This window comes from Sapajus apella, unplaced genomic scaffold (assembly GCF_009761245.1).
Source record: "Sapajus apella isolate SASKATOON/1434 unplaced genomic scaffold, GSC_monkey_1.0 scaffold49, whole genome shotgun sequence".
NCBI lineage: Eukaryota > Metazoa > Chordata > Mammalia > Primates > Cebidae > Sapajus > Sapajus apella.
In genome coordinates this window covers 7,923,069-7,939,868 of record NW_022436989.1, presented here as the reverse complement: position 1 = coordinate 7,939,868, position 16,800 = coordinate 7,923,069, and the positions used below count along the sequence as shown (strand labels likewise).

The 16,800-nt window shown below is 37.7% G+C and overlaps 1 protein-coding gene and 1 long non-coding RNA gene across 2 annotated transcripts in view; one reads left to right on the top strand and one right to left on the bottom strand.

The window, feature by feature from the left end:
• The window catches only part of FMN2 (formin 2), a 378,526-nt gene that overhangs the window by 205,129 nt on the left and 156,597 nt on the right, over positions 1-16,800 (top strand).
• LOC116526012 lies at positions 5,809-16,384 on the bottom strand. Its single transcript, XR_004257919.1, has 3 exons — positions 16,371-16,384; positions 9,603-9,605; positions 5,809-5,944 (listed from the first exon to the last, which is right to left on the bottom strand). It is a non-coding gene; the product is annotated as an uncharacterized LOC116526012 (long non-coding RNA).

Sequence of the window (16,800 nt, the reverse complement as noted above, 5' to 3'; positions counted from 1 at the left end):
ACATTTTTTATGCTCTATATGGATATAAACATAGTACAAATAAAAATAAGATTATATTACCATTATGCAATAATAATATAGAATGATAATTCTATATAGAGCAAGATTTTTTTTGTTCTTATTCTTTCTATGGCTAAAAAAAAAAAAAAAATCAGAAAATTAAGTAAAGAGAAGTATGTTTCCCTTCCTATCCCAGGAAAGTAACTGAGCATTTTATACTCTGGGGCTGAGCTCTCCTGCCTCAGATGATCTTTGGGGACCTGGGTTTTTCTTGATCACAGAAAATTTGCTTTGTCTTCATCAATTGAGAGAAGCTAATTCTAAGAATTAAAGTGGCTGATGTGCTCAGATCTGTTCAGCTTTGAGTTATGGTCTAATGTCCTGTCATTTCATCCTGCAGGACTCTCTTGAGCATTTCTTGCTGTGCAGATCTAGTGAAAATACACTTTTTCAGATTTAGTATATCTGGAATGTCATAATTTTTCCATCATAGCCAAAGAATAGTTTTACTGGATATAGAATTCTTGGTTGACACTTTATTTTGTTTTAGCACTTTGAATATATCAGACCATTGCCTTCTGGCCTCCCAGGCTTGTGACAAGAAATCTCCTGATATTCTTACTGAGCATTTCTTGTGTGTGACCAGTTGCTTCCCTCTTGCTGGTACCGATATCCTCTCTTTGACTTTGTCTTTCAAAAGTTTGATTATAAATTGTCTCAGTGAGGGTCTCTTTGGATTAATATCATTTTGAGTTCCTTAAGCTTTTTGGGTGTTTGTGTTCACATCTTTCATCAAATTGGACAAGTTTTCAGCCATTATTTTTTTTTAAATATCCTTTCTGTCCCTTTCTCTCTTTTTCTTCTAGGACTTCCATGATGGATATTTAGTCAGCTTGATGATATTTTACAGCTTCCTTAGGTCCTCTTCACTTTTCTTCCATTTTTCTCTTTCTGTTCTTTAGACTTGATACTTTCTGTTCCATCTTAAAGTTCATGGATTCATTCTTTTGCCTCCTCAAATCTGTCTTTAAATTCTCTTAGTGCATTTTAAAATTTTAGTTATTGCAGCTTTCAGTTCCTTTGAGTTTTTGTATTTTTCGGCTTCTTTTTTGTTTCTTGGCAGGTTTTATGTCTCTTTATTAATATTGCCATTTTGTCTGCACCTTGTTTTCTTGGCTTTCTTTAGTTCTTTGAGCATATTTAAAACAAATTTTTAAAAGTCTTTGATTTTACTCTGCCGTCAGGTCTTTTCAGGGATAATTTGTATTGATTTATCTTTGTCCTTTGAATGGTGCATACTTTTGCTTCTTTGTATGTCTTATGATTTTCTTTCTTTTTTATTTCGAAAAGTAGACATTTGAATTTAATAATGTAATTCTAGAAATCACATTCTCCTTCTTCCCAAGGGTTTGCTGGGGTTTTTACATTGTTTTTATTTATTGTTTTTTTGATTTTTGTAGTTTTTGTGTCAAGGATAAGGCATTTTTCAGCCTATATCTCTCTCTGGGCATGTATGGTAACTTTCTAATTTTCCCCATATATACAGTTGCTTTTAAATGTTCTAATCTTTAATGTCTGGCTTCCAAAAGGTGGGAAAGAAAAAAAAGGAATCACAGGAAAAAGAGGGCTCCACCCTTTAATCCTCCAGCTGTCACTTCAGCCAGATAAGGAGGGGCAAGCTACAGTGTGGGGACAGAGGCTCAACAATGGCCTCCTGCTTCTTTGTTGGCACCTGTGTGATCAGAAGGAGTAACCAGGGATCAGAGCACAGATCCTTTATGTTTGGAAGATGAGGGGATTGGGAGGTTGGCCCACTTTGACTCCTGCAGGCTGTGTGCTGCTTGCTTCAGGAGCACAATGCACAGCTGCCTGCCACAGGACTGGGATTTGGGGAGAGGCAGCTGCTAATCTGCTAAGGGCTGACATTGACCCAAATTAACTGTGATTTAAGCTCCAAGCCTTTCTTTGGAAGTTGTAAGCCCAACAATAGACCCCAAAGTTGCCAACAGATTCTGCTAGTACAATTGTTGTCTAGATGAGGAAATAGATCCCTGGTACTTTCTACTTTACTGTCTTCCCAGAATCCTTTACTGGGGTTTCTCATTTTTTCATTCATTCTTAATGTATTTTTATTCATATCATGGAGCGTAGTTATAATAGCTACTTTTCTACAGCCATCATCTGAGAATATGAACATCCGAGTCATCTTGAGGTTGGCATCTGTTGATCGTATTTTCCTTTGAGATTTAGTCACATTTTCCTCTTTTTTGACACATTGGATAATTTTGTGTCTTGGACAACATAGTCTGTGTAGCTGTATTCAATCATTTCTTTTCTGCACAAAACTTAACATTTAAATGAGCTTATTCTGTCGAATACAAGATACACAATCTAGGTTTTGTTGAGAAAGAAATATGTTCATTTTTGAAAGTATGCGTTTCTCAGTATTATGTTTTTCAAACTGGGTTCAGTGAAACACTATTGTTTTCTTAGTCTATAATAAAAAACATGTTGCATAATCAAACAAGTTAAAAGTAAGGTAATCAAATAAGTTAAAGTTAAAAATAAAACTGTGCAGAGCATAATACATGTGTAATAAAGTGATAGTTTCCAAATGGAGGACAATTTAAACTATATTCTTCCCTCAGTTAAATTATTAATCTAGGGAAAACAATAGTATTACATGGTTTGGAAAATGCAACTATAGTGCCGTCAAAATAAATCCAAACTTGCAGAAACATAGCTATTGTATAATGCCAAATGTACAATATAATGTATATTTTTAATTTAACATAGTTACTATTTTATTTGTTACCAAATAATTGAATGTATATCCCTTTTATGTATTTCTTACACTTATACTTCTTGTCATAAGAATTATTACATGAAAAGGTCATCTTAGTAGGGTAGCATAATTTTTGTAAGAGGATATAAACCATTATAAGGTGAGTCATTAGTTGCACAGTTTTCTAGAATAGATATACTTATCCTTTTTTTTTTTTTTTTTTTTGAGATGAAGTCTTATTCTGTTGCCCAAGCTGGAGTACAGCGGCATGATCTCAGCTCACTGCAACCTCTGCCTCCGGTTCAAGCAATTCTCCTGCTTCAGACAGGTGCACACCACCATGCCCAGCTAATTTTTGTATTTTTAACAGAGACAGTGTTTCACTAGGTTGATCAGGCTGGTCCTGAACTTCTGACCTTGTGATCTGCTTGCCTTAGCTTCCCAAAGTGCTGGGATTAAGGGCTTGAGCCACCATGCCCAGCCATATATATATATATGTATGTATGTATGTATTTTTTAAAATGTTTTAATTTTAGATTCAGGGCATACATGTGCAGGTTTTTTACAAGGATATATTGAGTGGTGCTGAGGTTTGGGCTTCCATTAATCCCATAACCCAGAAACTGAACGTAGTACCCAACAGGAAGTTTTTCAGCCCTTGTTTCACTCCCCCCCTCCCTCCTTTTGGAGTCCCCAGTTTCTCATGTTCCCATCTTTATATGAACCCAAGACTTAGCTCCCACTTGTAAGTGTGAATGTGTGATATTAGATTTTCTGTTTCTGCATAGAATAACAGTCTCTAGCTGCTTCCATGCTTTTGCAATGGATATGACTTTATTGTTTTTATGTCGTTTTCGTATTCCATGGGGTATATGGACCACATTTTCTTTCTCCAGTCCACTGTTGATGGACATCTAGGTTTATTCCATGCCTTTGCTATTGTGAATGGTGCTGTGATGAGCAAAAAGTGCCTGTGTCTTTTTAGTAGAATTTCTTTTCCTTTGAATATATATTCTGACTAATGAGATTGCTGCATTGAATGGTATTTCTGTTTCTAGTTCATTGAGAAATCTCCAAACTGCTCTCCACAGTGGCTGGGCTAATTTGCATTCCCACCAACAGTGTATAAGCATTCCCTTTTCTCCACAAACTCCCTATCACCTGTTATTTTTTGACATTTTAATAATAAGCCCTTCTTACTGGTGTAAGATGGCATCTCATTGTGGTTTTGATCTGCATGTTTAGTCATGCGAGCACTTTTTTTATGTTTGTTAGCTGCTTGTTTATCTTCTTTTGGGAAATGTTTGTTCTTGCCCTTTGCCACTTTTTAATGAGGTTATTTCTTTTTTTTTCTTGGTGATTCATTTAAGTCCCTTATAGATTCTGGATATTAGTCCTTTGTCAGATGCATAGTTTACAAATATTTTCTCCCATTCTGTGGGTTATCTGTTTATTCTTATTGAGAGTTTCTTCTGTTGTGTAGAAGCTCTTTGCCGTAAGTCTCATTTGTCTATTTTTGTTTTCGTTGCATTTGCTTTTAGGGACTTCATCATAAATTATTTGCCTAGACCAATGCCTAAAAGAGTATTTCCTAGCTTTTCTTCCAGAATTTTTATAGTCTAAGATCTTAAGTTTTTAAATCCATCTCGAGTTAGTTTTTATGTACAGTGAGAGGTAGGGATCCAGTGTCACTCTTCTGCATATGGTTGGCCAGTGTTCCTAACACTGTTGATTGAATAGGGTGTCCTTTCTCCATTGTTTATTTTTGTTGACTTTATGGAAGATGAGTTGGTTGTAGGTATGCAGCTTTATTTCAAGGGTCTCTATTCTGATCCATTGATCTGTGTATCTATTTTTGTACTGTGCTGTTTTGGTAACTATAGCCTTGTAGTATAGTTAGAAGCCCAGTAATATGATACCTCTGGTTTTGTTCTTTTTACTTAGGATTGCTTGGCTATTTGGGCTCTTTTTTGTTTTATGTGAATCGTAGAAGAGCTTTTTCTAGTTCTGTGAGAAATGATGTTGGTAATTTGATATTAACAGCATTGAATCAGTAGATTGCTTTGGGCAGTATGGACATTTTAATGATATTGATTCTTCCAACCCATGAACATGGAATACCTTTCCATTTGTTTGTGTCGTCTGTGATTTCTTTCAGCAGTGTTTTGTAGTTCTCCTCACAGAGATCATTCACCTTCTTGGTATTCCTAGGGATGGATTTATTTATTTATTTATTACTGTGGCTATTGGGTACACATGTAGTTTTTTTTTTTTTTTTTTAAATATTCTGTGTTAAAGAGAAAAATCAATGTGAGGGAAAGGATGTTGCCCAGGATGATGGGTACAATTTTAAATATGGTTGTTATTTGAAAGATGTCATTGGAAATAGGAATTTCAGGAGATGAGAAAGAGAAGCCACGAGTAAATCTAAGAGGTCATATCCTGCCTGAAGTGTGAGCAAGTCTGATGTATTCAGGGAACAACTGGAAGCTCACACAGCTAAAATGGCTCAAGGGAGGGAATCATAGTAGAAGTTACTCAGAGATAAACCGGTGGGGACCAGCCCCTCTAGGGACTTGTAGAACTTTGTAAGACTTTGAATTTTTCTCTGATTAAAATGGGAAGTTAACACAGACTTTTGGCTAGAGGATTCATGTTTTAGAGCTTGTCCAACTTGCCTTATTTTGTTGTTGTTGTTCTGTTTTTCTTTGTTTCAGGCTTTTAACAGCCTGGAGCCATGGTTTTTAGTTTCTGTGTCTAGTGATAAGCAGAAAAGAGGGATGAGGTCTATAATCCCAGTACTTTGGGAGGCCAACGTGGGTGGATCACAAGGAAAGGAGTTTGAGATCAGCCTGACCAACATTGTGAAACCCCATCTCTACTGAAAATACAAAAACTAGCTGGGCATGGTGACATGTGCCTGTAATCCCAGCTACTCAGGAGGCTGAGGGAGGAAAATCACTTAAACCCAGGAGGCGGATGTTGCAGTGAGCCAAGATTGTGCCACTGCAGTCCAGCCTGGATGACAGAGCAAGACTCCATCTTAAAAAATAAATAAATAAAAATAAAATAAAAAAGAGGGTTGAGGAAGAGGCTTTACTGGCCCAACCAGAAACAGAAACTAAGAACCCATGACTGTGTTTTCTCCCTTGGACACCCCTGTAAGAAGCTCTGACAACTAGGAGGAGACTATGAGAAGCAATGTGGAGTGTCAGAGACCTTTCAGAGTTAAGAAGAGATGGTAATGGCTTGAACCTCTGTGTATGCAGCGGAGCTGCTGAGAAGCGGTCATATTCTAGAATTATTTTGAAACATATGCCAGTGGAATTTGCTAATGGGCTGGGTATGGACTTTGAGAGAAAACAAGAAATTGAGAGCAGTCCCACGATTTTTGGACTGAGCAATAAGAAGGGATTGCCATTAGCTTGATAGGTGGAAGCAGTTTGGTGAAAGATTGGGAAGTAAGAATTCTGGTTTGGTTATGTTGGATTTGACTGGTCTGTTCCTTCATAATTGAGAGGCAGACACAGGAGTCTAGTAGTCTCAGGGCAGAAAGTGGAGAGTGAGGCTGTGAGTGTTAGAAAGTCTAACAGTATGAGTTCAGCTGGGACCTAAACCACAGTCGAATGCGAGCAGAAGAGTTTATTATAATGAATGATTAACCTATGAAGGAAGAGTACAAGAATGTAGTGATAACTTTAACAGCACCCTAGGTCTGAGTAAGCATATCGAAGTTTGGATAAGGTTAGAAGAGGGTCCCCTCTCTAAGGCTGGGGTGCAGATCTCACCGGAGAAGGTATGGTTGCAGCCCACTGGTTTGCCTGGGCCATAGCTGGTCATATCTCTGGGCAAACAGGAAACACTTCTAGGGGCAAGTGAGCTCCAGCTAGTGGGCAGGGATGCAGGAGTTAGGATCTACAGTGAACATGAAGCCCAGAGTAGACAGTGTACATGTTGGGAGGGCCCAGGAAACAATTTACAGGGTGCAGGTGAGCCGTGGCTGGCGTAGGTGCACAGCGCATGGTGTCTGCATTGGGGGCAAAGCAGTCACTGAGTCTAGGCTGGGACTGCAAGGCTGCCAAAGGGCTCTGCACTCTGGGTATGCCGCTGGGGTGTGGCAGAGCACCCCCAGATGTCATTATACACCCACCCTGGTGACCAACTGTGCTGCAGAGAAAGCAAACTACATGCCAGATTCAGGAAGAGGAGCCCACTTCCTCCAGCAGTGTCCTACCATCGCCTCTTACTGGCAAAGCATAACATCATGTTTGCTATAAAGGATGAGCTCCTGAGCCCAGCCCATCATCTCGGATTCAGTTCTGTAAGGTCAACTGGGGATGAGAGGCCGTAACTTGCACAGATGGTAGGGAGGGTTGAGGTTTTTGGAGGTTTGGTCTTATCTGGCATGTCTGTCACATGTGTTTGTGACTTCATGTGGTAGCTGTCATGCTCATATGAAAGTGTCTCTAGAAAGAAAAAGTGATATACACATGCTTAGACTTGGCTTGAGTCCTCTTTGGAAATCTTTCCAACTTGATCGTGTTGGTATAACGGTAATTATTAATTTCAGGTCTGTCACAGTGTTTGAATGATAACTGACTGCTCTTAATTTTGCCTTAATTGTTTAATAATAACATTGGAGGGGATGTGTAAATTTTATCTAGAAAAAATAATCATTAAACTCAATTTTTAAATTAAATATATGAGTAACAATCTTATTTGGCATTGCACTTCTTATTCTTGAAGAAAAAATATATTGCTAACCTAAATCCTTTCCCATAAATACAGCACACTTTCTTTTTGCCAGATGCTTAAATGTCATTGGTCTGGTTTAAAGTAGTTCTATTTGATCTCTGTGAAACAGATGGAAGTATTTGTTATACAAACCTTATTTAGAATGTAATCTTTTTTTCTCTCCTGATTGCATATGTTTGGCAGTGAGCTTTCTCTTCTAGATGTGAATGAATCTTGGGCAGCCTCCAAATCTAAACACACCCTAATTTCAAAAACCACAATCCTGAGGACTCAATTCCTGTTTACTGAGGAATTAAAACCTAGTGAAACCACATAGTTACTAAATGCAGTCCAACCTAGTGAGTTTTTAAAAACAAAAATCTTTATAGTTTATTTAGGGTTATTGACTGTCATTAAGTTCAGAGAGTAGCATCTTTTCCTAAGCAGTATATAATATTTACAGTTGGTTAAATATATCTATTGCTTCCGATTCTTGAAATATATTCCTTATATGGCAAAGTGAGCTTGTGGGATGGATTGGAAGTGGTAGACTGGTGTGGGGAATGGGGGAGGAGCTGAGGAAAATTACTTTTTTTTTTAAGTGTGTTGAATGACTAATGTCGATTCAAAAATGTGTCTGTTAAAATATTTATGTGTAATTATCAGCTGAATTATGCTTTTCTGAAAATCTTTCAAGTTTTTTTCTTTCATATTTATGAAACAAGTAAACAAATGGTCTTAAATATTAAAACCAAACCAAAGCCTGGACATGAATACTTAGAAGTTCAACTGAAGGAAAAAAAAGTAAAAAAAGATAAGAAGGGAAAAAATTCAACACCCTTTTGGAATTATAAACAGTTCTAATCCAATTAGAAGGAGGAAAAAAAGCAGGTAGGGTAGAAAGAATTTGAGGTCTAAATTTACACTTCTCAGGATTGGATTTCATAGGCATACTTTATAGTTTTAGCAATCTTTACTTAAAGATTACTAGGGTAGTAGTTGACATACCATAAACTTTCATCTGGAAGAAGGATATCATGCATGCCACAGGATACGGCATCCTCAAAAGTATATACCATATTATGTTACTGAAAATAAATTGGATTAACTATTTCGTGTTCCCGTAACTTCCTAGAGGAATTTAATTGATTCATGTTTTAAGCAACATTTAATCATCAGTTTCTTCAAACAAAAATGGGAGGAGTATTGACTTTCTCCATGTAGCTGTTTTAAAACCATACTCTCATATTTCGTTGTTTTATTGAGTTGGTTCATGGAATCCCTGCAAGTATGATCATTTTTAACCATAAACGTGCTTAAGGTGAATTTCAGAATTAAAAAAAAAAGAAAAGCTTTAGATCTTAAATCACTTACAGGTTGACTCTATAGACTTAATAACAACCAGAAATTATACTTCTTTCTTGTTAATCTAGGGTATGACACTGACTGTCAAATCATAAAATTATTGACTGAGTTTTTGATAGTTATGCTTCTTTTGGATAAACCAGCTGTCTTGTATAATTCCTGGAAAATAAAAATTAAAAGATCAGCACAGCTGTATTGGAAATATATGACCCAGGATTTCGTAGATATTGTTCCTGTTATTTTATTTTTTTAAGAGACTGGGTCTTGCCCTTTTGGCCAGGCTGAAGTCCAGTGGTGTGATCATAGCTCACTATAGCCTTGAACTCCTAAACTCAAGTGATCCTCTTGCCTCACCCTCTCAAAAAGCTGGAACTACAGAATGCATCTCCACGCTGGCTTTCTCTTATTTTAATGTGATATTTTAATTTTATTAGTTGGCATCCAAAAGACTGACATTGTAGAAGTGTGAGCAGTTTCACGTTCACGTTGTAAAATTTATGGCCATTTACTTTTTGCAGGTAGGTCGGTTCTCTGAGCACTTCTCTTTCCCGTTTGTTTTTAACTTTGCATGGTCTGTCCCTTTACCATTTGTAGCCCTGTTCTTTCCAGCCATCTGCCCTCTTCGTTCCTCAAAACCATGCAGATCCTACCACTAGAACAGCATTCACAGGTGCTCATTCAGACAAGAGATTTCCACTTACCATCTCCTTCTAGTAACAGTCTCCTGGATCTTCGTTTTCATTATTTTCTTCCTTAGGAATTCTATGTATCAAATCCTTCCATTTCAGGCTCATACAGCAACATGCTCGTCATCTTTAGAATACTAATAAACCCGACATTCTACACATGCTCACATGTTTTTACTCCCATTCTCTCTGATCTGATGAAAGTTCTGTTGTTTTTCCTTAGTATTGTTATCTCCTTGGCACATAGTAACCACTACAAAAAACATTTACTAAATGAATGCAAATAATTGTTTATGGCAGTTAGAACACTACCCTTGACAAGTTCTCTTAAATAGAATTTCTTTTAAAATACCAAGGCTTTGATCATGATTTTAATGACGGCATTGTTTCTTGGAAGAAAGAGTAATTCTGTGATCAGATGTTCCACATAGTAAATTTGATTATCAGTGTTTACTTTTACATTTGAAATAAAGACTAATGCTTTCTTGGTCATTGTAACAGAAAGCAGAGTCTCTAACAATGTATTATGGAATCTGTTACCCCAAGTAAAATGCACTTGTTGAACTCATTGGATTGATGCCCTGCACAGTTTACCTCTGTACTTCCCAGCACATCAAGATTAATGTCTTCCTTATATGTCAATGCAGAAGACTTAAGAGATTATTTTTAGAACTCCACAGCACTTCTTCCTGTTCCTGACCTTTTCCTTCTCCTCACCCACCCACGCATCTTGTTCTAAAGTACAAGACTCAATACAGAAATTAATCCCTTGGAATTTGCTATGTCACTTCATATTGCAACATTTGCTTTTTAGATTACCAGTTACCACTTATCCTTTCTTTTGGGTGGTCTTTACTAAGTGAGCTGTCTACAAAAAGATGAATCATCCTGGATGGGTATTGTTAGAGCAGATCATTAGTTCTCCATTCTACCCATCCGATGCTTCCTTTTTCTCCCATCCAAGTGGGGACCACTGATGCTCCCTTTTTCTAACACATATGCAGAATTCCTTTTTCACTATTCTGAAAAGAAATTTATGGATAATACAATCTATCTATATGTATAACTTAAGTCATCTAATGTCTGCACTTAATATAAAGTAGTGCAGTAATGTATAATATTATATGATGCATTTAATCGTGTAAATGCTTACGTATGATTGAACCAGAAGATGTAAAGAAGCAGAAAGATATTTGTTAAGTATTTATAATCACCTTGAATACCATATCTAACAACGGTTTTATCGCCACTAATAAGATTTTCCAAAATAGTTAACAGTTAGTAAATTTGAAGTATAGTTTTTCTTAGATACTGAAACATGGCTTCATTCCTGGACAGCTCTGTGTACGTTAAAATATAAGTAGGGGGCTAGGGGAGGGATAGCATTAGGAGAAGTGCCTAATATAGATGATGGGTCGATGGATGCAGCAAACCACCAAGGCACGTGTATACCTATGTAACAAACCTGCATGTTCTGCACATGTATCCCAAAACTTAAAGTATATAAATAATAAATATGATATAATATATTTAAATATTAAAATAATACATATAAAATAATGTATATTGGCTGGGCATAGTGGCTCACACCTGTAATCACAGCACTTTGGGAGACCGAGGTAGGTGGAACACTTGAGATCAGGAGTTCGAGACCAGCCTGGCCAACATGGTGAAACCCTGTCTCTACTAAAAATACAAATACAAAAATTAGGTGGGTACTTGATGTGTGCCTATAGTTCCAGCTACTAAGAAGGCTAAGGCAGGAGAATTGCTTGAACCCAGGAGGGTGGAGGTCGAAGTGAGCTGAGATTGAGCCGCTGCACTCCAGCCTGGGTGACAGAGTGACACTCCATCTCAAAAAAAAAAAAAAAAAAAAGAAAAAGAAAAAGAAAAAAAGAAAAGAAAAAATAGTGTATATTAACATCCTGAAAAATACTCTATGTGTACATGTTTTATTTCAAACTATGCTTTTGTACATAGAAAGCTACCAAGGAAGATGCTGGGTATCTATTACTCTCCTCTGCAAGGAAAATGTAATGTTTTGGGGCAGCTACAATATGCATACAATTTTAATTATCATATAAGAATTCAACTGCTAACATTCTGTGAATAGTAGTTTAACAGAAGACACATCATGAGGCACTTTAAGTACCAACCTTTAAAAAGGGGGGGTAGATTATAAAGACTGTGGTGTTTGGGGAGGGGAAATATGGCATCCATCTGTAGTGAGGAATGCAAATACTGTTTGAATGGAAAGGAGAGAGAGGGAGGGTCGCTCTATTATGTCTGTGCCAGATTCACATTTCCCTGAGAAATGCTAGGTTCAACTACTGACCTATTTTAAATCACGGGCCTGTCTTCAATATATACTGACCTGAAATGAAAAAATATTCCAACTTTCTGCTGTTTAAAAAGAGAGAGGGAAGAGGAGAAGCAAACAGATCACTATGATTGTTGTCCTCAAATTCTTTATAAAAATAGCTGCAGAATAAATCCTTAATAAATATAAAAAATTTGGAATACTTTCATGTTGGTTTAATCCTAGCTTTGATCCTTCTGCTGTTTTTTTCTCATGCTTTTAGCTCTAAATGTAAACCTGTTCAATAATGGAAACACTTGTTTGCTTCTCCTTTTATTATGACTTCTTTTGGCCTCTCAAGAGGTCATCCCTCAGAAGAACATGGATTGCACATCTTTGTGTGTGATGTTGAATTGTTTGTAAGTTTCCCGTCTGCCTCTCCCAGCCATTGTTTTTACGTGAAGTCTATTCTTCTGCGGTGTGCCTCATTTTTCTCTTTGAGAACATTAACGCACCTTTTAGCTTACTGGAGTACAGAAAGTGTTTTCTGTACATTCACTCTTTAATAACTATTCAGCCCTTCTGGGAGGACAGTTTCTTCTGACACACATAGAGTAAACATTTTCCAGTAATTTTCCTTGATGGCAGGCAAGCATTAGGGAAATGGTGCAGTTGGCTAGCAACCCCAGTAAATTTTGCCAACCTGATGCCATAAATGTTCACTAGACTGTCTTTAAATTCCTTTATTCTGCTGATGTTACAGGAATGTACTTAAGACTAAGCATAGTGTAGTTTATGTATAAGACTTTTAGGTTTGTCCTGTGTGGTCATATAAGGTAGAGGTTTTTGAATGGTAGCAAACATAATTGTTCTCATTCCTCCTAAAAACCTGGGTTATTACTGAAGCTGGGTCCTAACTTAAAATTATGCATGAACAGTAAAAACATTTGATGGTTTTGATGTATTATGTTTGATAGGGTCATCAACCTCCCCTTCTTACTGCCCATGATTGCAACTGAAATTTAACTAGGCAATAAATTTATTAAAGGAATAAATAGTCAACTCTCTTAAAAAGGATGTAGAACTCCTATCATGTTTTTCTTCACTGAACTTATTTAGGGACTTGAGTGATTCCAGATGGTATTACATGCGTATTTGGCTCTGAATTTCTTGTTTTCTCACGTTTGCCAACATCCAAGTGTTCAAGACTTTCAGGTCCCCGAGGAGCTGTTCAGCCATTGGACATACAACTTTAGGTTGCTATGGTATATTTGATCATTCTTTTGAAAGTTCTCCTCATCCTTTGGCATTTGAAAATATTAAAATTATTTAATGTAACCTGGAGAAGAAATACCTGTGGAGCTGTAGTATGTGAGTTGGCGGACCATAGAAAGCATATCTCTTGAAAAGCTGGTTTGCAAGATTAGATGAGATCAACAAGTAGTATGTAGACCACCCATAAACTCTTGAATGTGGTATATGTAAAAACGTATTTAAGTGGCCCTTTAATAATGCAAAAGTATTTTCTCTTAAATATGCTTGGAAGTCCCCAGTCCGAAACAGAAGAAAGGCCATTTCATGCATGTGTATAGATTTTTACGTGGTCAAATAAAATGAGAGAACCTAACCATCAGATTTTTCCCCTCCAATAAATATTTAGAGTGTGTGTACTGTGTGCCTTGTTGGTATTATAAAAATGAATATTATATTCACCTCTTTAAAGAGCTTTGGATGTAATGTGGGTGACAAACATGAAACCAAATAATTGCAGTCTAATGTTCTTAAAGGCTAGATAGAGTTCTTTGGAACGAGTGGGACAGTTGCTGAAAAGGCAAGGAGGATTTGATCTTGGGGAAGTAAAATGATGTTCATAGAGAGGCAGTATCTAGGATTATTCTTAAGTGTTGGTGAGTAATATGTTACAGAGAAGAGATAAAGTCCCAGCAGATGGAGCAGTATGATCAAAGGCATGGATGTAATAATCTATACAGCTAGTACTCGACTTACGACCACGATTGGTTCCGACAGACCAGCCTTAACACGATTTGGTCGTAAGTTGAGTAGGCTGTATGCACGCAGAGATGGTAGTGCTACCGGAAGCTGGTCCGCACTGTCGTATGTCCAGCTGGGCAACGTTTGCGCTGCCAGACGCAGAGCAGTCGTGGCTAGCAATTGTGGTCATAAAGTCGAATGGTCGTAAGTTGCATAGGTCGTAAGTTGATCAATACCTGTAATGTGTTTTAGGCAAAGAGTTTTACGTGGCTGGAAAGTAGTGCATAGGGAAATGGGAGTTGGAGGAGAGGCAGGGATTGAGACTGGCAGGGATGAGTGTATAAGGGTCGCTCTGGGGTAGCAGTGCGAGTGAGAGGGAGAAGTCTGGGTTTCTGAGACTTTTTTCAGGGGAAGACTCAACAGGAAATGTTGCTAACGGGATGTGGGAGAGAGGAGACCATAAGCTGGCTTCTTTCTTGGGTGTTTGGACTGGATCACCATAGCCAGGATTGGATGTTCAAAATAATGAACATATTTGGGGACAAAATGGAATGGATGATCAGTGGGTCATTTTGTTCCTTTTTTTCTTTCAAGTTTTTATTTTAGAATCATTATAGAGTCAGAGGGCTTTGTAAAAATAGTACACTGTGTCCCATATACCCAGGTTTCCCCAGTGATAACATCTTATAAAACTATAGTATAACATCAAAACCCGGAAATTTACATTGGTGTGATCCATGGACCTTTTTTAGATTTCACCAGTTTTGCATGCACTCCTAGTGGGTGTAGGCATGCATGTACACACGTGTGTGTATATTGTTCTATGCACTTTTATCACATATTGATTTATATAACTGTCAGCACAGTCAAGATGTAGAATGATCCCACCACCCAAACGATCCCTGTGCTACCCCCTTTGAATTACCACATCCTTTTCTTCCTCCCTAAACCCTGGTCGTCAATAATCTGTTTCCATCCCTATAATTTTGTGATTTTGGAATGTGATATAAATGGAATCATATGGCATATAACCTTTTAAGATTAGCTTTTTTTCACTCAGTATAATTTCCACGAGATCCACTGAAGTGTTGAATGCATCAGTAGTTCATTTCATTTTATTCTCAAGTAGTACTTCATGGTATGAACATACTAACGTTTGTTTAATCTTTCACCTCCTGAAAGACATTTGGGGTGTTTTGAGTTTTCGTGTATTACACATAAAACTGTTATGAACATTTATGTACATAATGTTTTTCCATGTGGACTTAGGTTTTATCTGTGATAAATGCCCAGGACTGCAATTGTTGTGTTGTAAGTTGTGTATATTTAACGTTTTAAGAAACTGACAAACTGTTTTCCAGAATGGCAGTACCATTTTACATTCTCAACAGCAATATATGAGAGATCCAGTTTTGCTGCATCCGTGGTATTGTGACTGGTTTTTATTCTAGCTGTTACAATGGATTCATAGTGGTATTCCATCATGATTTTAATTTGCGTTTCCCTAATGGCGAATGATGTTGAACATCATTTCGTATGCTAACTTGTCACCCATGTCTTCTCTTTGGCGATATGTCTGTTTATATCTTTTTCCCATTTTCTAATTAGATTGAGTTGATCATGTGTACCACCTCAAATCACCTCTTTCTGTCTTGTTGCCGTCAGGTGGAGGTGAAAGTCTGGCTGCCCACTTGGCCCCCAGATGCCAGGTTGATGGGAAGTTGGAGCAGGCATTGTATTAAGTAGCACTGCCTCATACCCGCTTGCCCCACCTCATAGCTGCTGGAGTGACAGTTCAGCTCTTCATTTGGCCGCAATAACACCTCAGTGGAACAGTTCTTCATTTGGTGTTTGGTATAGGGCAGGTATTAAGAGAAAGGTTTTTTTACTCTGTCAGACCACCTTTTTCCTAGTCCTTTGGCTGGAGGAAGGAAGCAGGCTTTCCTTTTTCTTTCTTTTTTTTTTTTTCCTGTGTCTGATGGTGGTTCCAGATTCTGAGCTTCTCTATCACCCCACCTGGGATAAATGAAAAGAAAATAGAAGACTCAGGAACTTCATCGCCACGCTGTTAATCACGTTGTGAGGTCCTTGGCTGGTCTACCTTCTTTTCATCCTTCATTGCTTCCCTGTGTTTGTTTGTACCATTACGTCTAGGTATTATTCTAAAAATAATGGTTAATCATTAAAAAGTTTTGAGTAGGATATACATGCTCTGATTTGCATCTTCTAAAAACAATCACATTAAGTACTTCATAGAACATGTATTAAAGAGAGCCAGGGATGATTTCGGGGAGGCCAGTCAGGATATTGGAGTAGTTGAGTTGGGAGATGGCAGTAGCTTGGACAAGGACGATGGCAGTGGAGGTGGGTCTGAGACTCAGTGACTCATTGGATGTGGAAGTGAAATATGGGTAGATGTTTAGGATAACCACAGCTCTCTGGATGGGTGACTAGTTTTCCAGTTTACTGGAATGAGGATCCATGAAGGTTCAGAGGAAGAAAACCTGACTTGATTTTTAAACATGTTTTATCTAAGGTGCTTAGCTTAAGTTAGTGTTCCAGAGAATACTAACTTAAATAGTTTTTGTATACTGGAACAACGTCATTTTGGAAGGAGCTTTCTTAACAGAAGTGAAAAAGACGGAGAGGGAAGGTTTTTTAGTTGAATGTTCAGAACCTGGAATTCTTTTTTTTTTTTTTTTTTTTTTTTGAGAGGGAGTCTTGCTCTATCACCCGGGCTGGAGTGCAATGGTGCGATGCTCACTGAAACCTCTGCCCTCCAGGGTTCAAGCTATTCTCCTGCCTCAGCTTCTTGAGTAGCTGGGATTACAGGCACCTGCCTCCACACTCGGCTAATGTTTTGTATTTTAAGTAGAGACGGGGTTTCACTGCGTTAGCCAGGATGGTCTTGATCTCCTGACTTCGTGATCCGCCTGCCT